The sequence below is a fragment of the Felis catus genome, chromosome E2 (genome assembly GCF_018350175.1).
Source record: "Felis catus isolate Fca126 chromosome E2, F.catus_Fca126_mat1.0, whole genome shotgun sequence".
Taxonomy (NCBI): Eukaryota; Metazoa; Chordata; class Mammalia; order Carnivora; family Felidae; genus Felis; species Felis catus.
In genome coordinates, this window is record NC_058382.1 from 50,912,021 (window position 1) to 50,937,492 (window position 25,472).

Consider the following 25,472-nt stretch of genomic DNA (forward strand, 5'->3'; position numbering starts at 1 on the left):
CCTGAGCTCGTCCTCCCAATGTCCTGGGCTCCCAGATCTCTTCATCTCCACACAGGGGCCTGAGCACCCAATGTGGCCCATTCTCCTTGATCAAAACTCCAGCATGACCCCTCAAATGGATGTTCAATTCCCACATCATAAATCGTATGTTACAATTTGAAAAATCCCCATTTTGTATTTTTTCCCTTAAGTGTATTCACAGTTGCCACCTTGCTAATGTTTCTTAAAGGTAGGTTCTTGGGGCACCTGAGAGGCTCAGGCGGTTGAGCATCTGACTCTTGATTTCAGCTCAGGTCACGATCCCAGGGCCATGGGATTGAGCCCCGCATCAGATTGAAATTCTCTCTCTCCCTCTCTGCCCCTCCCCCACTCGTTCTCTTTCTCTCTCTCTCTCCTCTCTCAATTTTTTTTTTTAAAGGTGAGATTTTCATTCATCTATTCAATGTTATCCTCAGGATGTAGTACGGTATGTGACAATCACTACTCAGTAAATATTACATTGAACAAATGAATTAAGTAATTTCTGAGTATTCAAATCAGCGAAAATACTGAGCGACCTGCCCCATGCGGAGGCCAGTACGGTTCTCCAACCATGTAATGATGATGTCCTGAACCAACCTGACGAGATCTGGAATAAAAGGAAAGATTTGAGATATAGCTTTATTACTTCATGACTTCGTATATACAGAGGGAAAGAAAGGGCTGCAAACAGAGACAGTATCACTCTGGGAGTTAAATACTGAGGGAACAGAGCATCTGGGTGACTCCGTCAGTGAAGTATCTGACTCTTGATTTTGGCTCAGGCCATGATCTCACGGTCTGTGAGTTCAAGCCCCATGTGGGGCTCTGCACGGAGAGTTCAGAGCCTGCTTGGGGTTCTCTCTCTCCGCCCCTCCCTCGCTCACGTGCGCACACTCTCTCTCTCAAAAACAGCTAAATAAATTTAACGAAAATTAAAAAAATAAATAAATATTGAGGGAACAAAAGGAGGACAGGAAGAGTGTAGTAACTGAATAAAACCTGACACTAACTGAAACCACGTCACAGAGTTCTACCATTTTTGATGTAAATTACACACTGGTCCACTAAGAATGTACAATTTCTCACCGGATTTGCCCTGTGGGTTCACAAGCTCATGGAGGCTCAACTTTCAAAGATTTCCAGCTCCTTGCAAAGGGCAATGAGGCAGGCAGAAAATCTCTGTGCAGCAAGATGAAGAGGAAACGTCATACGGAGATGTGTGTGGGGAAACCCTATGCCCACAGACACGGCAGGTTTGGAGGAAAACTCTGGCAAATGTGGTGATCCTACGTGACGGTCACTGGGAAACACACAAATGAAAGGATTCTTCTACAGGCTCTGGTGCAATCTCAGGGGCTCCATGTCCCACGACTGTGACACTACTGATCCATTTCACCTTCAGAGAAGTGAACCCATCAAGAGCACAACCCACCTTCCTCTAAGTGATACCGTACGCGTTCGTAAATATAGGTCAAATTGAACCCTTAAAGATAAAAGCATAAAGGGAAGAAAAGCTCCAGATATTTTATAGGCGGTGACTTCAGATCAGCCCCCCAGATAATTCTGTGGAACGTGGGAGTTAAGAGTTCTTTTATCTCCTTCCTTCCTCCGGCTGGTTACATTTCTCAAAGGACACAGTAACATCCATCTCTAGCTTATCTCTCACCTTATTTCCAGAGAAAAGGGAAAGTAGGTTAATGCTGAATTGGCTCAAGTTAGGGCCCCAAATATCATAGTTACTCTTCCTCAGAGTTTACTTTCCAAAGCAGCAGACTGTTGGGCAAGACTGATCTCCTTAAGTGGCTCTTATGTTTGGTCTTCAGTTATTTGCCCATGGAAACCTTAGATTGTGGAGAATCATAATAGAGATCATGTATTTCAAAGAATTTCAAGTTTACCTTGGATGTTGATGACTAAACACCTGCCTATTTTTCGTAGAAGGACACATATTTTAAAACACATCCCTACTCGCACTGCAAAAGCATATAAATAGATCAAAATGTCATAGGTTTACGTGATCTCAAATACAGAAAATGCTAGTTCAATATAATTATTCTGATTGATAATTACAAGTTTTCAGGTAGACTCCAATACTTACTATCTGATTAAGGAAAACATGCCTGTTTTTGTGAAAGAGAAGGATATTTTCTGCTCCTGAATTTTCGGACAAATTCACTGATGGAAGCCCTACAATTACCACATTTATGGTGCGTGCCATCAGGGAATGTGGTAGCACCCTTGATAAAGTGTGCCTGGGAAGGACAGACCCTTTAGTTCTCAAACTTGGGGTTGGTGGGGACTGGTTACATGACAATATTTCTTCATCACCATTCACACCCCATTTTCACCACGTAGGTACAGTACAGAATGTACAAGAGCATATCAAGAAGAAAATTCAGTTCTGCGTAACTAAAAAAAAGTAGATATGGACGCCTCGGTGGCTCAGTCGGTTAAGTGTCCAACTTCAGCTCGGGTCATGATCTCGCGGTTTGTGAGTTCGAGCCCTGCCTTGGGATCCATGCTGACAGCTCAGAGCCTGGAGCCAGTTTCAGATTCTGTGTCTCCCTCTCTCTCTCTCTCTCTGCCCCTCTCCCGCTCATGTTCTCTCTCTCTCAAAAATAAAATAAACATTAAAAAAATATATAAACGAACTAATGTAGCCAGAGGGTTTGTGATTGTATTTTCTCTTCCTAACAAGAATGTCCTTTTTTTTCCCTTTAAGGGATCATGAATGATTAAAACCTTGGTAATACAAAAAAAATTAATTACAAACACAGAAAGGAGATACGTTGGCTAATCATTACTTTAGTATAAGTGGCGTCAAATACAACAAGCGTTTTACTTCACTTTCATCAGTTTCATGTAGTGGGGCATTTCTTTGAGTGGGTCACAGGGTGCGTTCAACATATGCATAAGAACAGGTTCTTTTAGGCTGCTTGCTAACTCCTAATAAAAGTTGTCTAATGGAAAGCGCATCCCAACAGGACATATCGAGGATGTGTTAGTTCAGATGCATTTAGTTTTGCCACCTGCTAATCAGTTTGCATGTTTTCCAATTAAGTCCAATTTGTAAAGAGAACCTAGTTAATTACAACGCGTATTATGCTTAACTTCGCAAAATTTTCTTTTAATATAAACGAAACATGATCGTAGATAACATAGTCCCTCTGCTTCTTAGACACATCTAATGATAATGTTGCCAAGAGTGAAAGGAAGGAAACCTAGCATGACAGTTGTTTAAAATGCATCTTAAATGGGGGCCTGCATTGTTAGGGGAAAAAAGTTGAAAGCAACAAAGCCATCTGAGACAGATCATATTAGAGAGCGAGTGCATTTCAGCAGTCCCTGCTTCTTACCAACATGCTTCCACATATGTGAAGACAAAGCTTATAGCCAGATAAGCAAATCTTTAACAAACTCCAGTTTGATATTCTAGCATTAGACTTAATTATACTTTAAGAGAAGTTCTTGTTCTGTTTTCCCTCCTGAGATAAAATTAGCTAGGAACTTGGCAATGTTTCTGTGGCTTGAGGTCTTCTCCTTGTTTAATTTTTTGTACTTACTGCTGCAGTGGTGGATGCATTCTAGGTTTTTGGTTGTTTTTTTTTTTCCGTGAGGAGGAATAAGAAACAAGCCAACAAAACAAGCTGGTAAATAAGGATACATCAGAGATTCAAGTGGGGATAAGTGAGCACACCAAGCGAACTCTTTATTATGAGAGAATGTTTCTAGCAAAGTGTTAAGCCATAGGCAGCCTCAGATAAAAACCATTGATGTCTTTCTTAGTAGATCCCTGCAAGCAACTAGAAGGTCAACAGAATCAATGGTACGTGCTGAATCTTCAGATATAAAATAAAACGCGTAGATTTTTTTTCTAATAGTTTACACATGAGTATGAAAATATTAACCAGCGTTTATGGAGCACAAAAGCCCCTGGAAGCTTTTTGCAGGGGCTACATTTGGGTGCAGTCAGATGAAATGGGGAACAAAGAAAGCCCGCCACATCAAGAACACAGCAGGTAGTGCTACTTTCTTATTCAGACTTTTCCTGTCCCATTTGGGTGATCAATCTGTAGTGATACACTATTTATTACACTGCACCTCTTTTTGCTGGAATTCTGAAGTCATGGAGACATTTTTTTTATGAGGTCTCAGTGGTGTTTTGAGTATAGAATTGTTACCATTGGGAAGACTTAAGAAAGCCTTAACCCACTCTTTACCTTTGAGTGTAAGCATCAAAAAATTTTTCACGGATCAAACAGAAAAGTTCTACCCAGTTCTCCCCTTCCGGAAGGGCATGGAGCTTTCTTGTGCCTATCTCAGTCACTGATGGCTTTGTATCAGAGGTCTTCAAGCATCCCAAGTAGAGGACCAACACTCCCACATACAATGGAAACTGGTGGGTACAGGTTAGGATTCTCTGTGTGAAAGAGCGTGTGGTACAAATCCATTCTGGATAGATGTGTCAGAAAAAAAAGCATAAGGGCGTTTCTTGAGGTATCTACCCAGATTCCATAATTAAAACATGGAATCAATTCTCTCCCCTTCCATGTAAGTTTTAACATTACAATGGCTACTTGCCAGCTGCAAACCATGAATAAAGTATACGTCTCCATGAGTCCTAGGGCCTTGTCTCCCTAAGTTTGTGTGGGGGAAATAGGTTCTCCTTACATAAATGGGTTTAAAAAAAGCTTAGGGCAGAAAGCTGCCACCGTGGGGTCAAAGTGCCCGAGGTTAGCTAGCGAGATATTGTAATGGGATCACGAGTAACTTGTTATATCACTTGCAGGAAGTTACTTCCCATGTGACACCAATATACTTTGATCACAAACTCCTCTTGCCCCCAGACCCTTTGCTTCTTACACACACACGTTAATGATCTCCTTCCCCATGGACCTCTACTGTAATTCCTCCCCTGAGTCAGACAGGAGACGTTATTGAAGAAGGGAGGGATATGGTATTATCTTTCAGGACAACAAAAGTAAGAAAGACCACCAGTAAGAAGAACAGGACGTGAGCTTAAGGGAGACAACCTTTATGAAACACTAAGCACAGTACCCAGCAATGGCAAATGCTCCATACATGTGAGCCTCAATTATTTGCATGTGGGTTTTTTTTTTTTTTTAACATCATGTTAAGAGTTTACGTAGTGGCAGACAACAGCCAATGTAGATGTTCAACAGCCTCACAGAGCTTGACTTCTAGGCCCCAAGGGATCGACTGGCACTGTGCACAGAGATCCATCTATTTTCAGAGCTCAGCTCAGCAGTTAGTATCTCTGCAACTCCGGACAAGTTATTGGACAGACGTAGGAGTTGGCTTGGACCACCATAACAAAAGACTATAGACTGTGAGCTTACTCAACAGAAACGTACCTTCTCACAGTTCTGGAGGCTCCACGTCCAAGAGGAAGGTGCCAAGATGGTCACGCTGTGGTGAAAGCCCTGCTCTTGGCTCGCAGATGACACCCCCTTCTCACTATGTCCTTGAGGCACGCACAAGAAAGGAATGAGCTCACTCTCTTCTTACAAGGGCACCAATCTCATTAGCGTTTTAACGCTAACTACCTCCCACAGGCCCCATCTCTAACTACCATCAGATTGGGGGTTAGGGCTTCAACATGGGAACTTTTTTGGGGGGGGGGTGGTCACGTACATTTAGTCTATAGCAACTGCTTTTCTAGTTTCAGTTTTCCCAGGCAAAGTGGGGACTTTAGAATGGGGAAATGAAGTCTCTTCCCTGGAATGTTGGGAAACTGTGTAAAGTGGTAGGTACACGAGTGTGGACTGTCCAGCAGCTCACACACGACGGGAGGTGAATAAATGTCAGGCTTCCTGCCCTGGGTCTGGGATACTGCATCACTGGATCCAGTCATTCATCCCATGGGATCAGTAACACTGAGTCAACTAGGCCATTCATTTCCCTTCTCTGGACCTCAGCTTGTCCATCCGTATAATGAGGTCAGATCAGAGGTTTCCTAAAGTCCCTAGAGTTCTAACACCCTCTTCCCATCCTTGTTTCATGTTATTACTGACAGTGACTTCTTAAAATGATTGAGGTTTTACACAGTATGCGTAATTTTAGTTAAGAAGAAAAATATAAAGCCTAAATAAAGCTCTGAAAAAAATACTTAGAAACTGCTCTGATTGTGCTATTATCACAAATTATGAAAGATATATTCTAGTATATCTCACCAATCTTCTGATCATTTTCATTAGAAACTATCTAGAGCTTATCAGAATGGTTCAGTGATTTTATCAAATAGCTAAAAATGATAGTGTGAGCACTCTTGAAAGTAGGACAGTTTAAGCAAATCACTCTAGCAACCTAAAAGAATCGTGCTAGTTTTGCCTAATTCAGAAAATAAAATTATTTAACAAATCGTTGTCAATTACCTAAGAACAGAAGAAAGAAAGGAAACAGACAGTTTCATGCAGCACATGAAAATTCAACAAGGGTCTCTCATAAACCCTGCAATTATTAGGCTAACACGTAAAACTGGCTTCCTGATGGACTGAAGCACTGTCATGAATAGTCATAGGTCAAGAAACCACAATCTTGGTTGTGCACACTGAAGACTAAAATGACAAGGATTCCAGTTTCTCCACATCCTGGCCATTAGCCATCTTCACAGGTGTGAGGTGAGATCTCACGGTGGTGTTGATGTGCATTTCCCTGATGCTTAGTGACACAGAGCATCTTTTCTCGGATCTGTGGGCCACCTGTATGTCATCTTTGAAGAGTGTCTACTCATGTCTTTAGCTGATTTTCAAAATCAAGTTATAGCAGTTTTGTTTTTGTTTTGCTACTGAGTTGTAAGTGTTCCTTATATATTCTGGGAAATAACCCCTTATCTGATATATGGTTGGCAATGATTTTCTCCCATTCCGTAGGTTCTCTTTTCACTCATTTCCTTTGTCATACATAAGCTTTTTAGTTTGACCAAGTCCCCTTTGGATATTTTTGCTGGTGCTGCCTGTGTTTTTGGCGTCCTATCCACGAAATCATTGTCAATACCGATGTCACCACGGAGAACAGTATGGTTATTTATTTAAAAGTTATTAACAGGGCTACTTTATGATCCAGAAATCACACTTCTGAGTATTTATCAGAAACAGGTTGAAGTCAGCAAGTCAAGGAGATATTAGCACTCCAATGTTCAAGGAGGCACTGCAGCCAAGATGTAGAAACAAGCTAAATAGGCATTAACAAATGGATGGGTAGAGACAGTGTGGGACACACATACAATGGAATATTACTTAGCCGTACAAAAGAGCCCTGGTGGTTTGTGACATCATGGATGAACTTGGAGGGCGTGATCCTAAGTGAAACAAGCCAGTCACAGAAAGACAACTACTACAGGACTCCACTCATATGAGGTACCTAAAATAGTCAAACTCACAGAATCACAGATGTAGAATGGCGATTATCAGGGACTAGGGAAAGGGAAAATTGAGAAGGTGCTAATCAATGGGCATAAAGTCTCAAGTCTGCAAGATGAGAGTAAGTTCGAAAGATCCGCTGCACACCACTGTCTCCCTAGTTAACAACACTGCATTTTACACTTAGAAATTTGTTAAGAAGGTAGATCTCATGTTTAAGTGCTCTTGCCACAATAAAATAAAATACGAGACTAAAATTAGCAGCTAGCTGCCTAGGACTTTGAACATGACCTTGAATAAAAAAAAAAATAAAAGCAGTGAAGAAAGGAAAGAATTGGTTGTCTAATTAATAGGTCTGGAAGCTTTCATTTTCTTTAATAATACTCCTTTGATACCCCAGCATTAAGTTGGCATAATCACAGAGGAGGATGGCAAATCCTTCTTTCCAGTTTTGCTCTGAATACTTTTCAACTGCTAAAATCTTTTAAGAGTATCTATCCAAGCATGGCTTGTGGAAAAGAGATAAAAAGCTAAAAAAAGAAAACACATTATGCAGCAGAACTCATTTGAATGATTTATTTAAAAGTGTTCCTGAAGAAAAGAAAGAAAATTCTTCAGTATAGAGAATCTATCTCTGAAATCCTTTGGGGAGACACAAATTTATTTTGCTCACATAATCTGGGCAATAAAATTATGGCATAATCATACAAACATTTTATAAAATAATGCCGGGGAACTGAGTAATGCAAATCAGTAGGCAATTTCCAGATCTCCATATTATTTGCATATTTAGAACAGGCTACTTCTAGAAATCTATTTTGCAGAAGGACTAGGATGTGTGCACAAAGAAAATAATAGTTCTAAGAGTTATTGAGTGATTACTAGGCCTCTGTGTTGATCTCATTTACTCCTGACAAATATTCTTTTCTACACATTCCTCCTCTCCCCACCAGTGTCCTCACAAGATGATTCTCAAAAGAAACCATTATCAAGAGGGAAGAAGGATTGTGCTTTGCCGTCTGTTCTCACCAGGATATCTAGGGAATAGTGGTACCTTTTGTAGAATAAGAGGGAGATTTGGAGAAGTCCTGCTTTAAGAAATAATGTGACAAATTAAGATTTGGAACGATGTGTTTAAAGTCATGCTAAATAGCCTAAAATTTGATTCCTAGACATTTTTTTTAATATCCTCCTTTTAGAGGAAAATATCACAAGGATACAGAGGGTAAGAAGAGGTGAAGGTAAATCTAGGAAAGGTGAGTGTCGTAATTAATTGCAAGGGCAGAGGGATTTCTCAAGTTCAGGGCAGTGTATTAGTTTCTTACTGCTGCTGTAATAAATTCTCACAAATGTAGTCACTTAGCTCAAATTAACCATCTTGCAATTCAAGACAGCAGAAATCTGTAATTTGAGTCTCATTGGACTAAAATCAAGGTGTCTGCAGTGTTGTGTTCCTTTTGGAGGCAGAGAAGCATCTCCTAGGGGAAAATCTGAGCGCTGTGTTTTATTTTGTTTTGTTTTGTTTTGCCTTTTCCCCCTACTAGAGTCTGTCTGTATCACTCGACTCATGGTCCCCTTCATCTCCAAGCTTGCAAATGCATCCCTCTAACCTCTGGTTCTGTAGTCCTATCTTCTCTTTGACTCACCTATCTCCCTCCTTCCCTTTTGAGAACACTTATGATTACACTGGGCCTACCCAGATAATCCAGGATAATTCTCCTATCTCAGGATACCTAATTTAATCATATTTGCAAAGTCCCTTTAGCCATGTAGGGTAACATATTCATATAGGCCGTGGGGATTAGACTGATGAGATATCTGAAGGGCCATTATGCTGCCAACCACAGTTATTAGCGCATACAGATACAGATAGTGAAATTTCAAGATGGGAAGGGGAAGGTGTGGAGAGGAAGCAGAAATAAAGATGGAGATTCTCAAATAATTCATCTGCCTAAGGAAAAAGCAAGTTGAGTGAAAAGCTATCTCGGTTCCCCGTTTTCAATCATGAATTTTTCTTTTGGACTTAAGCGTCAATATACATTTCTAGACATATATTACCAATAGCTTTTCTTTCTTTCTTTCTTTCTTTCTTTCTTTCTTTCTTTCTTTCTTTCTTTCTTTCTTTCTTTCTTCTTTTTTCTTTCTTCTCTCTCTCTTTCCTTATTAAAGATTTTTTTCTAAGTAATCTCTTTACCCAACATGGGGCTTGAACTCACAACTCTGAGATCGAGAGTCTTATGCTCCACTGACTGAGCCGCCCAGGAGCCTGTTTGTTTGTTTCTTCCGTTCTTTCTTCTGTCCTTCCTTCCAAGTAGGCTTCACACCCAGTGTAGAGCCCAACACAGGCTTCAACTCATAGTCCTGACATTAGGACCTGAGATCCAGAGTCAGATGCTTGACCAACTGAGTCACCCAGGCGTCTCACCCCTAGTTTTTTCTAAGGTAAAATCTCCATTAGTGAAGTGCATGGATCTTACAAAACGTAAAATCTGATGAGTTTTGGTAAATGTATGCACATGACTAACCAGCACACTAAACCAAGATACAGAATTTTGCAATTACTCTAAAATAAGATCCTCACAGATTTTATATTTCTGGCAACATTATATACATATCATGTACATATATCAAGTATGTATGTGTGGGTGTGTATGTGTATATGTGTGTGTATACACACATAAATACATACATACTTGGTGTCTCGTAAGATTTATACATATACACATACATACATATACATACACAGATACACACACACACACCTACATACATATATACTTCGTGTCTCAAAAGATTTCTACATATAGCTTTCCACCAGTGTACTCAGAAACTGTCAGAGGATAAGGGTGCTAACCTCCTAATCAGGCTTAGAAGACTGGCTTAGAATATTTTGATAAAACACCTCAGTTGAGTTTTTCCCCCCTACAGTGAGTTATTGATATTTACTTTTTAGGAAAATATATTTTAGTATATAGTTGAGATCTCTGAAGTGGAATCCTTGCTAGCATCGTATTCTACTGTCTTCCTCCTATGATTTTGCATGCCTATGTTTATCTATCTAAAGTGCCAGCAGCATTAATCGCAAGTTCCTGCTTTTAGTAAAATGTTTCTAGGCAATTTTGGTGTCTAAAGGAGACAATGAAAAATTAGCTATAAAGTTATCTAAGACATATAGTAGTTAATAAAAATCTGAAAAATGAGGATTGCACCAAGTTCAATTTGTATATTGAGCCTTAATAAATAAATCTAACTTGGCAAACAACAACAAAACCAAAAAACAAAAAAACCACCAAAGCATTTCACCTAAAATTTTAGCAAAGGGCAGTAAGCATTTTTTGCATGGCTTGCAGGCAGTAATTGTAAAAAGGAAGTTCTATGATCGGGTGGGTATCATGGAATCCTTGCGAATAGCCTGGGTTAGCACAGTCCTCACGACAGATCTTAGCAACAGTGAGAGAAAAGTGTTCCCACATAGACAAAAAGAACGGACAGCACCAGATCATAGAGGGGGTGTCATTACTGAGCTACTCAAGAGAAACGCCTGGGCCAAAGTTCTGTGTAAACTGGCAGAAAAGGCAAAATCGATACAAATGACTTGCAGATCAAAAGTCAGAAACCCCGGCTGAGAGAGAGCGCTACGTATCACTCACAGATGAGGATGCGCTCAGACGCGGGTGCTTTAGTTTCAGGAGCTCACCGTGGGCAGAAGGGACTAACCTGCTACGTCAGTCACATGTTAGCTGTGTGTCCGGCTCCTTGAGGAGAGAAATGATTACATTTAACCATTCAAGGTTTGGTTAGAGTCACGCAACACACTTTGGGACAAAATGGTGAGGGCTGCTTTTCCCAAGTTTTAACGTGCCTAAAAAAAATCACATGAGGCGTGTTGTCCAGGAAGGGCTTTGGTGCCAGACGGTCCTGGCATTGAATTTCAGCCAGCCCCCGTATCAGTTCATATAAACAAGGATATACGACTTATGTTTCCTAGCTTTGGCGTTCATTCTGTGTAAAATGGAGTTGATGTGCACCTCACAGGGGTTTCGTGAAGATTAAACATGATTACAGATTTAGAATGTGCTGCACGCCTCGCACAGTGCTCACTTCTCCTCCAGGGTCCAATATGTTATGGTGTATATCTTCCCTTCCTCCTTACGATCATTCTCAGTCATCCTTTGGTTAAAGGTAACAAACGCAAGATTCAACTCCAAACATTAAAAAAAGCAATGAGGCCCAGCAGTGTTGGAGGGGCCGGGGATGTTCTGTTAGCACAATTCTGGACAGCAGACCTCAGGTTTACTCTGTGAAGAGGAGAACCACGGAACCATCCAGCAAGAGAGGGGACACTTAAGCAGTCCTCCTGGCTACCACGAAACACAAGCGATCCATTACGGGAGCCTGGGGCGATGAGCCGGTGAACACACGGAGTGGGGACGCCCTTCTGGCTGCTTCCACATCTTCTTATCCTGGCAGAAGTTTTGGGGCCAGGAACTCCCCATTTTCCAGGGATGACTGAAGCCGTCATCCCCAGGAGAACCGAAGAGAATATATTTCTATCTAGATATAAATGAGGCATTTCCTATGTGACAGTCTGTCTTCCAGCTGCTTGAATTTATCCTGATGTTCAGTTGACGTGGCTCCTTTATATAGAAATTGTCAAGTGATGTTCCTTTCCTTCCTTTTCAATTTTTTAATCAAGTTCATGCACAAATACATGTACATTACGTACGCAACTGTTTATATGATGGTTACAAGCCCAATTTAAAAACCCGAAGACAGTGGTATCCAACAGTGACTTAGGAAGCCAGAAATTGCTACAAGCACAATGTAAACACTTCAGTTGAATTCTCCAAGAAAACACCACCACTCGTAAGCAAACACTTTTTAAAGAATGAAAACCTCTGCTTACAGATTTTATTGATTCTTCTTATATTTAATGGAATAAAGAAAGTTCTATTGTCATAATCCGGTGGGTATAATTACAGCAGACATTTTATCACGTTGGCATTATGATTTAGCAGAATTTTAATGTTTAATTCTTAAATGTGCTCAAAAACACTGTTGAGAGTCCTCTGGGCAATAACAATATATGCTACGGCTACGTGAGGAAAAAGAGAAAAGCTATTAGTGTTGAGGGTTGACGGCCATTTAAATCCTTCACACATCAGTGGAAGAACAGATTTCTTAGTACTGGAAAGCACACTGCCTACTTGCATATTATAGATTTGCGATTAAATTAAATTTTCAAGTTTCACTGAAAACTTGTACAATTAACCTTTTTTGCAAATGTATCATCTTCATGCAGTAAGTAAAGCTTTATATTTTTTTTTCTGGTGATCTTTCTAATGGCCTTATTCTAGAACATTACATGGTATTGAGTTTTGAAATGGCAGCAAAGGACCAAGTCCCTTAAAAATCAATTCAATTGATTTCCATTCATGCAGATGTCTTAAGTTTTACCCTGGTTGATGTTCTTTCCAAGTAGACGAGAGTCAGACTGCAGACCAACTCTCTACATTCTGCCCAATCCTGCTTCCCACCCACATTTCCAAGACTTTCTCAGAATATTCCTGAACAAACTACAAGGTAACATCTAACCCGTCAAGTGATTTGTTTTCTTCTCTAAAATGTGAGCATTGCTATAATAAGATGAATTACATTAATGATAAACTTCCAACCGTAGGAACATATAATAACCATTTGAGACAAGACTAAATGTGAGACATTTATTGAATATAAAGCAGAGGTACTTAAAGCATTTAAAACTAGGAAGAGATATGCCAGTTTCCAATATACGCAGAAAGGGAAGAGAGAAGCAGGTCAAAGCACATATTTATATTTCGTAAGTGTCTCTGTAAGGGTAACACGGCCTGTCGTATACACAGTTGCAGGCAAGTCATGAGCCCCCACTCTCAGTCTTATGATACTTTGAGATCCTGACAAGTCAATTAATATCTTTTTTTTAACGTCTGTTGATTTATTTTGATAGAGAGAGCATATGGGCACACGGGGGGTGGGGTGGCGGAGAGCGAGCGAGCGAGAGAGAGAAAGAGAGAGAACATCCCAAGCAGGCTCCACATTCTCAGCACAGAGCCCGATGCGGGGCTTGATCTCATGAACTGGTGAGATGATGAGCCGATATCAAGAGTTGGACACTTAACCAACTGAGCCACCCAGGCACCCCATCAATTAGTATCTTTGACGATTTACTACTATATCTTGAAGACTTCAAAGTGTACACACACACACACACACACACACACACACACACACACAGTTGTTTATTGAACTACTTTGTTGTCTCTGATGGGAAGTTCAATAGTCACCTCTAAATCAACATCTCCATTCAACCTGTCATTCTCCCTCAAGTCTGTAGGCTGGCTTTGATTGCTATTTTTTAACGAGCGGCATTATTACTTACCTCTTCTGCGTCTCTCAGCCTCTTGGGAGATCTTAGACATCTCCTCATATTCCACTCCCATCCCTATTCTCCACCATTTATATTTGACTTATGGCCAAGCCCCAAAAATCTAATCCTACATTAATTTTCCAACCCATTTCTTCTTTTCCATTTAAACTGCCACTGCTTGAGATTGGACCTCCAACACCTCTTGTCTGGATTGCTCTGATGAGTTTATAATAGATCTTCCTGCCTCCAATCCTGTTTCCCTCCATTTTTTTCTTCATATTGTTGTCATGTCACCTTGGAAAATGAAATCTATCCCCCACCCCTCTCCATCCCTTGCTTAAAATCCTTACTTGACTGGCTTCCCTTAGAATTCAGAATAGTATTTCAGGATAAAGCAAGGAATGTCCCATTCAACTTTGATTGAAATAAAGAATAAATTAATTGCATTTCCCTCACCTTTGAAATGTTAAGATCTCACTTGATCAACTTTAAGGATTATCTATCTTACAAACTCTCCCACCATCATGAAATTCTTCTGCCCGCGTTCCTAGCACCAGGACATCTTAGACACTTGGCGTACAATGGAGAAGACAAAGACCAAAAGATTTATTGAGCCTTAGGAAAATTTTATGAAACCAAGAATGCTCTGGGAGCCATGGAAGGAGCTGCCCTGTCTCAAAGCACATTCCAGATGGAAACATTCACAAAGATTTTATAAGTGAACTCCAACCACATTGAGTGCATTTCCAGGGTCCTTTCTAGTCAGTCACTTTGTATCATTTTAACAACTCCTCTGTCACAATCAACAATTATCTTTATCAAAGAGGTGATAAAAGGGTTTTGATGTTTGTCCAAAATATTTCTCTTCTTGACATTTCAGATAGCACATATAAGCAAGGGCCGCCAGCCCTCCCAGTGTGTGTCCAGGGGACTCCAATTAGCTTGAACCCCTGTTTGCCTGGCACGAAGCATCTAAGAATCTACAACTGAAGATGATGCATTTAAAGAGAGGACAGGCAGACCTGTACAACTAGACAAATAAATAGATAAGGAATCCTCCCTGGGACAAAAAGATATAGAAAATGATACTGAGTAGGGCAGGAAAACTCAGATTCCTTTTACTCTGTTTTATTCATTCATTTAATGAAGCATTATTCTTGCTGTAAGCCAGGAACTTGCTAAGTTATCTGCAAATATCAAATCATGCAATCTTCCTCATAAGTCAATGGCCCGGTGCTATGAATATTTCTATTTTGCAAATGTGAAAATGGAGGCTCAAAGAGATTCTTACTTGAAACAAATTCACATGGCTAATAACTGACATGAACTACAGTATGTGGCTGGACGATCTGTGGTCCTGACAATTGTACCTTAAAAATATACACTAATGCAGATTGCCTGTCCAAGGCAAACATATCTCTGCTCAACATTTCTGTCTCACTTATGACACCAAATGTGACTTTTCCACACCAATCTGTTCTCCCGTTCTCCAAGGGCACCAGCTGGGCATCCTACAATTTAACTCAATTTTGACTCTAACTACCACAAGTTAACATGGAGCCCAAAGGTTAAGGGCTCAGTTCCTCAAGACTGCCTTCCTCTTCAGATGCGAATCACAAATAGTGGGTTACCAAGTTAACCACCCTTTTGTCTGACTTGGCTACAAACTGGGGATCACCATCACCCCTTCCCTCAAGCTCAATAATTTCCTATGATAGCACAGAACTCAGGGAAACATTTTACTTACTGTTCCCAGTTTAATATAAAGGATGTCATAAAGGATACAAATGAATAAGCATTTGAAGAGGCACACAGAGCAAAGTCCAGAAGCAACCCGAACACAGGAGCTCCTGTCCCCCTGGTGTTGGTTATGCCACCCTCCTGGCACATGGATGCACCCAACAACCCAGAAAGCTCTCCTGGATCCCTTATGTAGGGTTTTCATGAAGGTTCCATTATGTTGGCATGACTGATTAAATCATTGGCCACTGGCGATTAACTCAATCCTCAGCCTCTCTCCTCTCCCTGGAGATTGGAGGGTGGAGCTGAAAATTCCAACCCTCCAATTACATAGTTGGTTCCTCTGGAAACCAGCCCCATCCTGAAGCTGTTGGGAGCATCTAGCCAGTCATCTCAGTAACATCCACACATGTCTGGTTGAAAGGGGCTTATTATGGAAAACAAAAAGATGCCCCTATCACCCCTATAACTCAGGAAGTTACAATTCTGGCGCCAGGAACTGAAGGCAAAGACCAAATATATACAGATCTTCCTCAACTTACAGAGGTTATGTCCTGATAAACCCATCCTGAGTTGAAAATATCTTAGGTCACGGGGCGCCTGGGTGGCGCAGTTGGTTAAGCGTCCGACTGCAGCCAGGTCACGATCTCGCAGTCCGTGAGTTCGAGCCCCGCGTCAGGCTCTGGGCTGATGGCTCAGAGCCTGGAGCCTGTTTCCGATTCTGTGTCTCCCTCTCTCTCTGCCCCTCCCCCATTCATGCTCTGTCTCTCTCTGTCCCAAAAATAAATAAACGTTGAAAAAAAAAAAAAAGAAAATATCTTAGGTCAAAATGCATTTACTAGAACATCTAACCCACTGAACATCGTAGCTTGGTCTAGCCTACCTTGAAACTGCTTAGAACACATACTTCCATTAGCCTCCAGTTGGGCAAAATCATCTAACTTTAAGCTTACTTTATGATAAAGTGTTGAACATCTCACGTAATTTATTGAGTACTGTGCTGAAAGAGGGAAACAGAATCGGTTGCACGGGTGGAGAATGATCCTAAGTGTCTTGGGTGTTTACTCTTGTGATTGTTTGGCTGCCCGGAGACTGGGGATGCAACCACCTAGCATAAAAGAATATAAGATCGCATACCACTAGCCAAAAAGATCCAAATTCAAAGTAGAGTTTCTACTGAATGCCTATCACTTTTGTACCCACTGTAATGTCAAAACTGTTTAACTGCAACCCTCGTAGGTTGGAGATCATCTGTATTTCTTATTATATAATATTATACTTGGACATTATATTCAGCTCCTATATTAAACCCCCTAACTCCAAACATTGGGAAGTCCAGGCGTTTCCCACCTGTCTTAGGTCTGGTTCCCCATGGCAGGAATAAAAGAAACCTCCACAGAAGTGGATCTGGGGTCCGGGCGCAAGGCAGAGCTCAGACTACAAACCTTTCCTATACGCATGGGTCATCACAGCTTGGTTGGACCAGCCCCGCTGATGAGGCACAGGCTGATGGCTAAATACCTGATGACATTTTATTTGTTGGTAAATCATTTATTTGCTTGAAAGGAAGACTGCCATTTCAAACCTACAACCTGTTTTTCAACATATTCGGTTGGCATCCCAGTGGGTAAGTCAAGGATGAGAAGGATGCCCACGTGAGGAGGAGAGTGAATGGTTACACATCAGGTCTTCAGCAGCCAGAGTCGCAACAAAGATGCGTGCTGATCCAGGGGTTGTCAAGAACCCAGGGACCTGCAGGGGAGCTCTGCTGAGCCCGGAAGCTGCTGCTTCAAGACACACGACAGAGACAAGACTTAGCGGGCTCATCAAAGGACAAAGAGAAGAGTGGAGAAGGCAGCTGAGGCCAGAGATACCAACAAAGACTGTCCTAAAGGCGGGAGGACTCCCACGTTACTCACATAATAGAGACCACAAGGCACAGTCTTTATCTGGAAACTGGGAAATCTTGCCAACCTTGTGCCAGGGCCAAGAGCAGCAGCAGCAGCCAAAGGGAGCCCAAGACTGCTCGCGATCCTCGCACAGTTCACGGGAAAGAAAACCACAAAGGAAGCAATGATTCCGTTTCAGTGCAGCTTAATGGACTTGCTGCAACCCCTTGCTGCAAAAGTAATTTTTATGCTGACGTCTGTCCAATCCACATACTCACCTAGACACGCACATTTTTATCTCAATTATTAACAATTCTCTGTTCATTTGACTGACGCTCTCCAAATGGGAAAGAAAATTCATCTAATTACAGCTTAAGTCCCAATGCATTGTTATTCAAGCAAAGAGTGTTACAGATTTTAAAAGTTTGGTTTTAGATTTGAAGGGCTAGGATCAAGAAAGAACAGAGTAAATGTTTAAAAATGTGTTACATATAGTCATTTTAGGTACAGTGATACTAGTTTCTGAAGAAACAGTTTCTGTATCATTCTTCTTTTAAATGTTTATTGAGAGAGAGAGAGAAAGTGTTCACCCGCACACACGTGGGGGGTGGGGGGTGGGGCGAGAGAGAGAGGGAGACAGAGAATCCCAAGCAGGCTCCGTGAGATCGTGACCTGAGTGGAAATCAAGGGTCGGACGCTTAATTATATAATATTATTATAATATAAATTTTATATATATATGTAATTTACTGTCAAATTGCTTTCCATACAACACCCAGGGCTCGTCCCAACAGGTGCCCTCCTCAATGCCCATCACCCACTGTCCCCTCTCCCCAACCCTCCCATCAACTCTCAGTTTGTTCTCAGTATTTAACAGTGTCTTATGGTTTGCCTCCCTCCCTCTCTGTAACTTCTTTCCTCTCTTCCCTGCCCCCATGGTCTTCTGTTAAGTTTCTCAGGATCCACATATGAGTGAAAACATATGGTATGTATCACTTTTCTGAATGAAATTACATACTGGCATTTGACCATGATCGCCTCCACCGGCAAATGTATAGTTATCAAAGGATAGGGGACAGAATAACAGACTGGGCCCTGATGGTTAGCTGGGACCAATGATTGTTAAAGTGGCCGAGGCCTACTGTGTCCTCCTCATTGCCTTATTCATTCATTCATTCATTCATTCATTCAACAAATGGTTGTCCTATTATATGTAAGACACTGTGTGACACGTAGTAGGAGATAGAGAAAAAAACAAAAGATCAAATTTACTTTTTAGAAAGTCTATTCATGAACTTCAGTCCTAAGCCACTGCAAAGATACTACAGAATATAATATGATTTCACGCTATGAATACTATTAACCCACAGGATTATTTGAGAGTTCTTTCAGCTTTGTGCAATTATTACTTGCAGATAACTCAGTTGGAAAAACTTATGACTTTAACCCCAGAACTAAAAATTAGAACCAATGAGATAATTTGCACATAAAAATCAATCTTCATTTTGTTTCTTCTAGCAGCCCTTAAACAGTTAATAGCACATATTATAACAATGAGTACATGACGTTTGACAATCTGGTTTTGTTTTCTTGTACTTCTTATTTAACACATGCTATTAATTCTCTCAAGGGTATGAGAATATGCTCATCACTAATGAATAAGTAATATTCAAATAAAATTAAGTACATTTTTCGGATTCTCCTCAACTATTTCCTATCCTATTTATCCCCAAAGAGAGTAAATAATAACCAAAAAAGGCTCGCGAATGTGTTTTCCAATATCCGTACTCTAGTCATTTGGGATTGCAGTCTTTATTAGGGTAAGATGTTAATTTGTTAACTTCAAAAACAGTAAGGCAAAGCCATGCAGCTCTTAGTGGAAAAGTTAATTCTAACACAGAACAAATTAGCACTCTTAAGCAAAGCAGCTTGGAGAAGGTTCTAAGCGTTTATAGGAAAAGGACCCACTGGTGCAAAGGGAGAAAAAGGCGACAGAAGATAAAACCTAGATTGGCTCAGGGCACCTGGGTGGCTCACTCAATTAAGCGTCTGACTTCGGCTCAGGTCATGATCTCACAGTTCGTGCCCCGTGTCGGGCTCTGTGCAGATGGCTTGGAGCCTGGAGCCTGCTTTGCATTCTCTGTGTGTCTCTCTCTGCCCCTCCCAGACTTGTGTGCATGCACACACCCACTCTCTCTCTCTCTTTCAAAAATAAATAAACATTAAAATAAAAAAAAAAAAACTAGACTGACTCAACATTTTGCTTGGGAGTGGAAGCTCTTGTAAGATGTGCGCAGGCGCAGCCTGGTTTGCCTAAGTTATTTCCGGTAGCATTTAATCTTGTCAAGTTTCCTTTTGAAAGTTGAACATTTGACATCTACAGCAGTAAGAGTGACAGAAATTCAGTCAGCATTTTTGTTTAACTCCTAATGATGTTCTTTTCTTTTCACTGTATTTCATTCGTTTGCTGGAGAGAATTCTATTTTATGTAAAAAAGCAGCATGCTGAGCCTTTTAGGGAAAGTATGTAAGAATATTGTTTGTTGCCAGTCACAGTATGCTTTTTATAGGAGGATATAAACTCGTCCTTCTGTCCATGGAGTGGAACAAGAGAAATAGCTTTACTGCATAATTTATTTCTTTGGCACACGCTCTCAACAGTGACTGTGTCACTGCTATCCAGCAGACACATGAGTAGTTTCCTTAGAGTTTTGTTATCCTTTGGATCATTAAGCAATTCAGTCAGCATTTTCCCTGGGCAACAGAATATCATGTGTGCATCTGAGTTGGGTTTGTGAACATACCAACGACTCATTAAAAAGGGCAATTCAAAAGTCAAACTTAAACACTGCTGAATGTTTATTTATTGAAGTGAACACCAGACGTGTGTCTGCAGCACCGTGGGGCGGGGCAGGATTCATCACAACTACATCAACTGTGTGGTCTTTTGGAAAACAACGTATTTAACCGCAAATCACCTGGAAGTTTGCAGTCTGCGCGTTCCATTCAACTGAACTCTTTCAACTCTGTCCACAATGATCGATTAGAGACTAGTCAACGCCGATACCAGTAAATCACCCACATGTCAAAGCATACATAAGGAACACAAGTTGTAAGTCTTCTGTGCTAAACATTCTGACATATCTCAAATGCTGAGGACTTTGGAAGGATGCTCAGGGAAGAGTTGAAATACACCATCTATTCTAACAGGAACTGGCCTGGATGCTCTGTGTGTGCTAACACTACAATCCCAACAACGTTCCGGAAAAGTACTTTTAGTCCTACGTTAGAGATGAAGACAACAACAACAACAATGACGACAACAACAACAACAGCAAACTGAGTCAGAAGATCAGGAATAACATGTGCACTGAAAACCAAGGAATTAGATTAGAATTCAAGCCATAATTGGGGTGCCTGGGTGGCTCAGTCGGTTAAGTATCCGGCTCTTGATTTCAGCTCAGGTCACGATCTCAACGGTTTGTGGGATTGAGCTCTGTGCTAACAGCATGGCACTTGCTTGGGATTTCTCTCTCCTTCTCTTTCTGCCCCTCCCCGCACACTCTCTCCTTCTCTTTCAAAAGAAATAAGCATTAAAACAAACAAAAAACCCCGCAAGAATCCAAGCCTGAATTTATTTCACTCAAAACCTTCTTATTTCTATGCTGTCTCTCATTTGAGTACAGTAAGTGTCTTTTTTTTTTTTTAATGCCTTTAAAATCCAGAGCCTAGAGCCTAGACAGAAAAGGATTCCTCTTTTCTTACTAAGTACTACAGAGCCCTTGGAATCCAGTTCTCTAACTTAATAGCCTCTTAGCAGATTGTTATAAACCTTCACCTTTATGAATCATTTATACCGTAGGGCGCCATCAGGTTTTAGACGTAGCTCATTTATTCTTTTGGTTCAATAATTATTGGGAATACCTACTATGTGCTAAACACGATGCCAGGCCTTGGGAGATGGATAGGGTCCCTGGCTTCATTAGGCTAATCATTAAGAAAAATACAAAAATTTGAATTTGTGGCTCTCACCTTGCAATCAACCATGGAATGATAAAACAACATTTTTTTTCCTAACAAAAGCAAAACAACCCCCACCTAAACAGCAATCAGGAGTAGACTTCCTAAATAAGGCCCCAAAGCTTGAAACCATGAAAGAGAAGGATTGAGTTTTTTGACTTGGTACGAGCTAAAAATATCTATGTGGGGGAAAAAAAAACCCATAAAAATTACATGACACGTGCAAAACCAGGAAAGATATTTCTAACTTACGTTAGAAAAATGATTTAAAAAATGCTAGAAAATGGGGCAAAGGACAGAAAGAGCTATTTCAAAAAGAAAATTTAAAATGCCAGTAAAAAAAATAAGTAACAAAATAAAATGCCAGCAAACTCATGAGACTGCGTCTTACTTCCACAGCAAGCAAGGACGGGGCAATGAAACCAGTGGCTCTATCAGCGTGGATGGGGTCTGAGACCCCTGCTCTAGACCAGGGCCTTCATTTGGGCATCGGTTGCCATTTTTTTCTTTTGGATCCACACTGGAGAGTCCAACTCACTGACAGGGTATTTTTTTTTTTTTTGTAGCTCCTGAAAACCCAGGTACTGTTTTGTCCCTCCAGGTAAGTTCTGGAGGGAGCAGACACTGAGCGGTGGGCCCCATCTTTCTCTCTGCCGATCAACTTACAACGCTCACCTCTGGGTGTTCCTTTCTGCAACCGCATGTGGGTAGAGACTCGGCAAAGGGAAGCACGTAACGGTGCACATACCGAAGTATCTTCCAAGCTCAGAAGGTGCCTCCCCTCTTTCTCACCCAGGCCTGAATTTCCAGGTCACAGGACTTAAATGTAAACACCCCCATGCAAGTCAACATTCTTTAAGGTTACCGAAGAGAAATTATGTTGAACTTTTAACAACTTTTCAAAGCTGTTGGCGTACGTTTTCTGCAGAGCAGAAATCCATGTTACGCATCACCTTCGTTGGCGTTCCAGTCTCAGGCACTGTCAACTCATCGCGAAAAACAGTTGTACTTATCACAGTCTGGGGTCACACAATCTGAACAACTACTCGCTATATTATGATCGTTGCAGCCGGAGGGGGTAAAGCCTTCTGTCAATTTATCTGCTACCCAAATGTTCAAAGTTGTAATTAATTAGGAGCAAAAGTAGGAAAAATACATCTCAAAGATAAATCTAGTCACTGAGTAGTTCAGCATGCCTTCTAATTTTCACATTTCTATAGCAACTGCCAAATTCATGCCTGTCTACCAATTTGGAAACAGAAGAAATCATAGAAGGGGATTTTAAAAACCGGGCAGCAAGCCGGAAAAGGCTATCTTCCATTTGCATATTTATCATCATGTGCCAAAAAGCTTCTACGACACTGCTGGACTCAAGAGGGTTAGAAAGCCCCAGACTCCTATCTGTGGAGATTCATTTTACTGAGCCACCGGGAGAAGACAGAGGGCAGGCCATCCTGCCTTCACTGGCCCAGAACTCCCCAGAAGTTCAACATCAAAGAATCCTGGTGCTTTATATCAAAAAGGCCAAACTCTGATGTTCCCACCCCTCTGTCCTCCCCATACCATTTCATTAAACCACTCTTTATTTGGGTACTCAGGCACAACCCCCTTAGAAATCTTTTTTTGGGGGTGGGGAGAGAGGGAGGGAGGGAGGGAGGGGGCCCAGAGAGAGAGATGGAGATACAGAATCGGAAACAGACTCCGGGCTCTGAGCTGTCAACACAGAGCCTGACGTGGGGCTTGAACTCAGGAACCGTGAGATCATGACCTGAGCCGAAGTCAGAGGCTCAACCAACTGAGCCACCCAGGCGCCCTAGGAAATCTTTTTTTAAAAAAAATGTGTATTTATTTCGAGACAGGTGGGGGGGAGGGTCAGATAAAGGGGGACAGAGAGAATCCTTAGCAGGCTCAGTGCTGTCAGCACAGAGCCCAACATGGGGCTTGATCCTACAAACTGCGAGATCACGACCTGAGCTGCAATCGAGAGTCAGGTGCTTAACCGCCTGCGTCACCCAGGGACCCCTCCCTTGGAAATCCACCTTAATCTCTTTCCTCCCTCCTTGTATTCAGTCTATCCATAGGTCTCGCCTGTATAATGCCTCCTAAAAAAATCCACATAGAAACATTTCTCACTACCTTCCTTCCAAGCAGCCTATGTGAAGCTGCCACATTATTACCAATTATTACCACAGCCTATGTGAAGCTGCCAATTATTACCACAGCCTGTGTAACGGGACTCATCCCTTCCAGTGTTTCCCCCCTAGACAAGCCATCTCAAAAGAGGTTTTAAAAGCAAAAACTGGGTATCATCCTCCTGTCTGAAACCATGCAGTGGATTCTCATCTCCTGGTGGCCCCTGTGGGTTTTCCCTGGACTCAGTTCTCTTTCCTTTTCTCAGGATGGATCACACACATGGGCTTTCTAACGAGTCTTTAAGCCTAGCTTCTTCGCAGCCTAGCACTTCTGCGTCCTTCCCGCTGCCCAGAATACACTCTTCCCAAATACTCAGGAGATGCGCTTCCTTTCATCACAGAGGTCTCCGTTCACATCTGTGTCCCTTTAAACGAACTTTCTCTCCTTATCCTGGTTAAATCCCCCTCATTCCTCAGTCTCGTTTTCGTTCTAGCACGTGGCCCTACTTCAATTACCTTATTGTTGCCACTTGTCTTTTCGTTACTGGTCTCCCTCATGCTAGAATGAAGCCTCCATGGCAGGAGGGCCTCCTCTGCCTTCTTCCGCGGCTGTATTCCACCTCCCCGACAGGCATGGGATATACTTGGTCCTTGAGAAGTATTGATGAAATCAGCGATGCTCTCGGTTTGACACATGAGACATCACAGCCTCATGGAATGTACAAAAATCGAAGTCTTGCTCCTAACAAATACAGGATGGAAACCCAGATTCCCTGACTCCTGTTCCAGGGCTGTGGCAGTCAACCAGACTGGCTTTTTTATCACTCGACTCATGCGAGCATTCCCATTTTTGGAGTGTTCTCATAGAGGTCTCATGAGATTTCAACAGATCTTAGGGGAGGGTGATTCTCTGCATCCTTCCTGAGATCTGTGAATTGACGAGCCCAGAGCCTCCTTGATCCATCCTGTTAAAAACCCCAACAATGAAGACAAGAGCCTAAGAGCAGAATTCAGTAATACAGAACTCCTGGTCCCAAGGTACCCAAATTCAAATCTATCCACCTTGGACTTCCCAATCGTGTAAATAAAAAAGTATTTTGTTCCCTCCTAATCTGTGTTTTGGAATCCGTTGCTTGCAGTCAAAGAATTTTGGCCATGTATTTAACTTTGTAAATAGGAGGACACTGTACATGAAAAGAATCACATATTTTGGAAGAGTCCGGGGCGCCTGGGTGGCTCAGTCGGTTGAGTGTCCGACTTCGGCTCAGGTCATGATCTCGCAGTTCGTGAGTTCGAGCCCCGCGTCAGGCTTTGTGCTGACAGCTCAGAGCCTGGAGCCTGCTTCATATTCTGTGTCTCCCTCTCCCTCTGCCCCTTCCCCACTCATACTCTGCCTTTCTCTGTCCCTCAAAAATGAATAAATGTTAAAAAAAAATTTAAAAAACATATTTTGGAAGATTAAAATGTTTATCATCTCAGTGAAATTCTATCTGGTATGATTTATAGTGATACGATAGGTCTTCAGTCCTTGGCATGTGTTTCCAGGTGGTTTTATTCTATTCAACTTAGTGACTGACTGTTTGAGATACTTCTTCACTCATTGGAAATTCTCAGGCTGAAATCAACCCTGATAAATTAGTAATATCTGTGTGATCATTATATTTACAAGGAATATACAGTTTATTTTACTGACCACAGGAAAAGATGAAACAACAGAAACATGCTAAATGCATGTGGTCCCTGATCTAAATACTCTCGTCAAGAAGATATTTTCATAGTTATAGGACTCAGGAAAGGTGATCTTCAATTTCATTCTAAGAGACAAGGCTCAATTTCATCAAAAAAAAAATAATAATAATTGTAAATCCTGATAATAAATCTCC

At 41.4% G+C, this 25,472-nt stretch overlaps 1 long non-coding RNA gene across 10 annotated transcripts in view; it reads right to left on the reverse strand.

Annotated features, from left to right (window-relative positions):
• Positions 1-25,472, reverse strand: part of LOC109494948 — a 415,303-nt gene that overhangs the window by 143,346 nt on the left and 246,485 nt on the right. The window lies entirely within an intron of this gene.